Source organism: Ornithodoros turicata, chromosome 3 (assembly GCF_037126465.1).
Source record: "Ornithodoros turicata isolate Travis chromosome 3, ASM3712646v1, whole genome shotgun sequence".
Classification (NCBI taxonomy): domain Eukaryota; kingdom Metazoa; phylum Arthropoda; class Arachnida; order Ixodida; family Argasidae; genus Ornithodoros; species Ornithodoros turicata.
The window spans coordinates 65,350,133-65,356,134 of record NC_088203.1 but is presented as its reverse complement, the minus strand read 5'-3'; the positions used below and the strand labels follow the sequence as shown (position 1 = coordinate 65,356,134).

At 39.7% G+C, this 6,002-nt stretch overlaps 1 long non-coding RNA gene across 1 annotated transcript; it reads right to left on the bottom strand.

The window, feature by feature from the left end:
- Positions 1-1,103: 1,103 nt before the first annotated feature.
- Positions 1,104-4,546, bottom strand: LOC135387235 (uncharacterized). Its single transcript, XR_010420966.1, has 4 exons — positions 4,397-4,546; positions 4,171-4,266; positions 3,929-4,047; positions 1,104-2,945 (listed from the first exon to the last, which is right to left on the bottom strand). It is a non-coding gene; the product is annotated as an uncharacterized LOC135387235 (long non-coding RNA).
- Positions 4,547-6,002: the final 1,456 nt, after the last annotated feature.

The following is a 6,002-nucleotide window of genomic DNA, read 5'->3' as shown; positions in this document are numbered from 1 at the left end:
AGTACCAGAGCACATATTGCCACTTAGAAATTGTGTTTTTAGAAATGTGGTGTCTGAAGAGTTAGAGCATAGCATATATACTAGAAATCAGGTGCACCTTATGCTTCTGTAGAGTGCTCTTTCAATTCACAACTCAGCCCATGGGGTGTAAAAGTGTTAGAGGCAATTATGTGACTTGTCGTCCCGGGTGACATCACTGGCCATCGTCGGAATTAATTCCGTGCTCAGGAATTATTGTACAAATCACTTTGTATGTAGGACATGATAAGCAATATGTAAGTTGCAACCTTGTCTGCAGCATTCTCGATGGCCTCTTACCTTTACAGTTTCAGACACGTTACCAAACCATTTAAAAAGGGCACACTTACAGGGGCCGTGTAATTTGAGTTTTTAATTTATAAAAATATAAGTATACAATATGTAATATGAAATTTATATAAAATAAAAATAACATTTATAAAAAGAATTTATAAAAAATAAATGAAAAGGCTTCATGGAAGCAATCCATTAGCATACCCATTGCACAAGCACAATTATATATGCTTGGACATCATCTAATTAATCTTCTGAACCATATGTGTGGCTGCATACGAAATTTTTTATCCGCATGCTCTACCTTCCTGTTCCTACATGTGCACACGAACAACAGTGAATATATGTGAAGTGGCAAAAAGCAATGCTAGACTCTACCATTATTGTGCCCCTTTAACTTTTCCACATTTATTTCTGGTCAACAGGGAATATCTCACTAGAAAAGAAGACATTTGTGCATTGTTTGGCAAGCAAATAAATATATTTATTTACATTTTCCATCAATCAACAATGTTGTGACCTGGTGCAAATATTAATGTCAACAAGGAAAGTACTTACAAATTATTCCTATGTGCTCAAATGCAGATATGACAATTCTGTTTTTGTACCTCAGCACAGTACAGTTTCAAAATTAACAAACTGCACAGCATCAGCAATCTTAAAGTATCTCAAGAGGGGAATCACATAAAGCTCCAATAATAGACTGTGCAAACAAAGCTAAAAAAAAGTACTTAAAAAAAAATCTGAATAATTGGTTGTCGTTGTGATATGTACTACTATGTACAGTTCATGAATGGAACATGCTACCTCATTGCATTCCCTCCATGTGAGCACTAGCACAGGCAGCTTTTTAGGTCGCTCTTTTCGTGTTTTTCTATTGTCTTTTTTTGTTTTCTGTTTTTGCAATAGCAAGCATGGCCATAGTGAAACACAAGCAGCCAAGGACAGGATGAGACATCTGCAATGCGACTGCTAGCTCTCAACTGATATATTTATTAGCAGACTCTGGAATATACACATATATGCTGCTAAGCAAATGACAAGTTAACCAATAGAATAACAGACAAGAAAAAAGGGTTATATATCTTCCCCTCTCCTCATTCTATTTCACAGGCAGCCCTAGTATCATTCGGAGTGTGTCCGTGCGTTCCCTTTGAGATAACGTATCTCAGACAGAAGCAAATCCAACAGCAGACTGCTTACACATGCAACTGTCTTGTATTTCTCTAACCACTTGTTATTTAACCGCTGCCTTGAGCTGTGTGTTCTGGAAATTTATGCAGCATCCAGAATCCCTGCAATGTGTTGCCATGTTTCTCGAGGGCATCAAAAGTCTGTCCTTGGCTGCCTGTGTTTCACTATATCTCTCAGATACAAACTACCCCATTTCAACACAGTAGAAAACACAGATTTGTAAATAGCATCTGTTGATTGCACTGTACATACCCCTCATATAAAGGATCATAGTGGATACTACATCTCGTGCGATAATGTCAGGAATGCAAAAAAACTAGATTTGAAACCACTCTTACGTCGTAGTAGTAGTATTTGTGTGAAGCTACGCAATTCCTGTCCTGCAAATAATTTAAACGATATGTTTCATCTGCCAGCGTGATGATCCCCTGAAAAGTAATTCACAATTGGCGGGAACTACCGGTTCTGAAACCTATCCCTGACATGTGTAGCCATCAGGGAGGAAACCCAAGGGCTGCGGTGGAAAAGACAAACACACACGGGCTATGTTCTCAATGTGTGTCAGCTGCTCTGGCTACTAAGAAGAACATGTTCCAAATTAATATAACATGGCTTGACATCATATGCCGGCGAAAGCTAACCAATAAAATTAGTAGTTAAATGTACAATACGTAAACACTTTCCATAACATGACAGTTCCCTTTCTGCATTTATGCGCTACCATTCAACCCACATAAACAGTGTACTGAATGTTTTTATAGCATTACACGTCGTTTGACAGAACTTGAACAAGATTACATAGCACACGATAGAAGTAGAGTGAACATAATGTGGCAGAAAAAATGGCTAGGAAGCAAGTGAGCTGGTGAAGATGATGCATATGTAAAACCCCGTGACTAGGGAACAAAAAGGGACGTGTTTGTGTTTGTCCCTTCATGTTCCTAGTCTTGGGGTTTTACATCATGCATAATGTGCAGCCTTCCATTCACGCTTAATGGCCGTGGCAGTAATGCATGAAGGCCACTGCTAAGTTGTGTTGAGAAACACCACTTTATGTTTGCCATGTCTAAATGAAACGTACCTGACCTGATCCAAATTTACCGTTCTGAGTCTGGAACACACAAAGAGAAAAACGCAACACACGCCACAACATTAACAGATAGACAAATGAGCTGTGGCGAGCTCCACCTTGGGACAAAGTCAACAAGTAATTCACCAAAAGTCAATGAGCACCTGAAATGTAACATCTCTGACTGGTAGCAGGACGGTCCACGTTCAATTCCTGGTGCTAGCACTGACTGGCTTTTTCATGAATTATTTGTTGAAGTTTCGATGTACTTGAGAACCATTCGTCAACCATTGTATCCTCATGAGGTGATGAGGGTTTGTCATCTCAAAGAGACTCCCTTTCTGCCATGTGTCCTTATGGATGCTCATCACTGCAGAAAAAAAGAAAGAAAAAGCATTTAATGACAAGAAATGGATAGTCGTATTTACTGTATAATGATTGTGCACAACAGAAAGAAGACTTTCGCACAGAAGGCTGTACTTCTTCAGGTCTAACATCAAGTTACAAAATTCCAGAATATATGACATGTTGTAAGGTAGAGAATAAGTAGAGTTATTGAGTTGTCGAGTTGAGTTGAGGGGGGAGTTGTACCCCCTTTTTATTTTATTATATATGATTGTGTAATTATTTTTATGCCTGTAGCAACCCTCGCTCTCTACATTACAACATGTTTTATATATTCCGGGATTTTGTAACTTCATGTTAGACATTAACAAGAGCAGCCTTGTGCACGAACGTCTCGTCTCATTAAAATTTAGATGCTCTCAACAGTTTTCTTTCTGTTATGAATCTCTATCGCAGCATACCTGCACATTGCTGTTCTACGTACTGTGACTTTGCAGTAAGGGTATGGACTTTAGGTAAAAAGACTACACAGCACTCCTCAGGTATTTTTGCCTATCAAACAGTATGTATGTATGCAGTATGCACACAGTATTTGTGCACCAGACCCACTAAAAATGTAGTGAATGTGGCATTGCCCACGGTAATGCACCAAGTTCAACACAATTATTGTAGAATCCAGGTATTTTAGCTTACATGTCGAGCCAGTACCACATCCAGTGTGAAGTTGTGACAAATAAATAGTTTCGATTTTTCTAAGCTCTCAGAACACAGACAGTGAATTAATAAGAGTAGACAATGTTAACATGAATTCTGGACTATTCTTCAATTAAAGGTTCACAGATAGTAAAGGCACCTTCCTCAATGGACGTTGATGACACTGAAAATTCTAAAACGTTATCAGAGGCGACATCAGCTTCTGTGTGTCAAAGGATTGTATGTCCAACAGTAATCCAACTAACAGTAACGAAAATGTGCAAAAGACAAATTAACTGAACTAATGTAACGTACCTTCTATATCAGACAGTGAAGCTTGTAACAGCCCATCCACAGGAACCAGTGTCCAGACAGCAAAAGTGCTTGAACTGGGAGATAGCAGCTAATCGGAATGGCGACCTTTGTTTTCCACCCTGAAAGCACAGGTTGTAACTTTGAGGGCAGATTTAAAAGTGGTGTCAAGATGCTTGCATGCGAGTGCACATGAAAAGTTGAACTTAGGTGAATACTCAAATTATAACATCACACTGTCGTACCTGTTGGTGGAGGTAGACTGCAACTAACGTGCCAGCAATTTCTTCATGCACCAGATGCAAGCCAGATCATGCTTCATTTCCGCCTTCAGCGTGCACCTGTGACAATTCAGAAGTTAGATTATCAATACTATTGTGTTGTTAATCGTGGTTATATCAGAGTAAGCGCAGTAGGACAGCTGCACGATTCATTAGGCTTGCTATTTTTTGTATCTGAACCTCGACTTACCTTTTTTGCTCTCGTTTTTTGCCTTGATCCTCCGTGGCACGTTCAAAATGTTGTGCGTCGGGCACCTCAGATTTTCATCCGACGATTTCGTGCCGATATTCCAAATTGCCTCTGGAGTCGCGCGTATAACCTATGATAACATTCGTTGACGAAATCCATGCAGTGGAAATTAGCAGGCACCACTGTCAGCCAAGAGCTTCGCACTGCTTGGTCTTTTAGCAGCTTATAAAAGGTAACACTTGAATGCTCCGATGAATTGTTCTAACAGCGTAGCACGTAGCACCGTCGCATCTTCGACAACTTCGCCGTGGCATATCGCTCCAGCCCATAAAAGGCAAGGTCAGAACAAGGAAGTGCACTTTCCAAACGACGCCTTGCCAAAAAAAAAAATATTCACATGCTTTGTTTCCGGCTTAGCAATAACATAACAGCTGTTCGCTTATGTACGATGCACAGAGTACGAAACGAAAGAAGCCAAGCGGCCAAGCCCAGAGTGCATGCCAAGCCAAAGACAGATAAACCGAGAGCAGTGACGTCGGTGCGCCCGTGCGCAGGGTTTGCCGACGGTCTGACGGCCGGGCGTGGGAACTAAAAAAACTGTTTTCTAAAAAACTACGAACAGTTGGAGCAAGATATTTCGCACACATATTCAGTGTTAGGTAATGAACACACAGCGCGAGTATCGCTCAGTTCTGCGGCACTTCAAAATCGGCATATCTGACCTTTAAGTTTCGGTTTGAAAGACCGGGAAAGCTCACGTATCGCAACGTAACTAAAGCCAGGAACTATCGTATTGCACAATCAGTTTTTGCAATACTCAGGTATTTGGAGTTGCCTGCACAACTTTGTAAACTTTTGGTATATATTTATTTCATTATTTTATTTATTTGTTTTATTATTTAATTAATTAATTTTCTTTGTTTTATTATTTTATTTATTTATTTTTATGTTTGAGCATGAATTATTTGCACACGTTTGCGCACTTTGGACAATTTCCTAAATAGTGTGTTGAAGACACAGAAACCAAACAAAGGGCAATAACTGCAGTATTTGAATTCCCTCTAAGGTAGTGGGAAATTGAAGTGACTTGATACCCGAGCTCTCTAACTGCGCTGAAGAGTCTTATGACATCTACTGTTTTGTCTCGTCACACACAATACGCGAAGAGTGAGTTACGGGAAATGCTTCAATCCCCGAGTAACTTCGACTTCTCTGCTCAAACGTTTCTGCACAAATCTTGCAGTGGAATTTGCCAAAGGACTGTGCAACCACAGTGGCACTTGACATTAACCATTTTAATATGCTGTTGTACATATCCTTTTGTGTTCTGTGCTGTTTGGGACGACACACAATTAGTGTGAAATCATTCATTAGTGAGATCAGATTGAGGCAAGACTCCGGGCTTCATGCCAGTAAGAATGTATCATCCAAGAGATCCACAAAAAACATTAAATCAAGTAATCAGAAACGAAATGAGTATTGGACTAATTATTAGAATGTTTGTGTAGCATGTCAATAGAGCTTAGCTATTTTGCCTTTTTGCTATACAATACGTACATTGTATTATTAATGTGGCATGCAAGTCGGGAGAGAATTACACCCACCG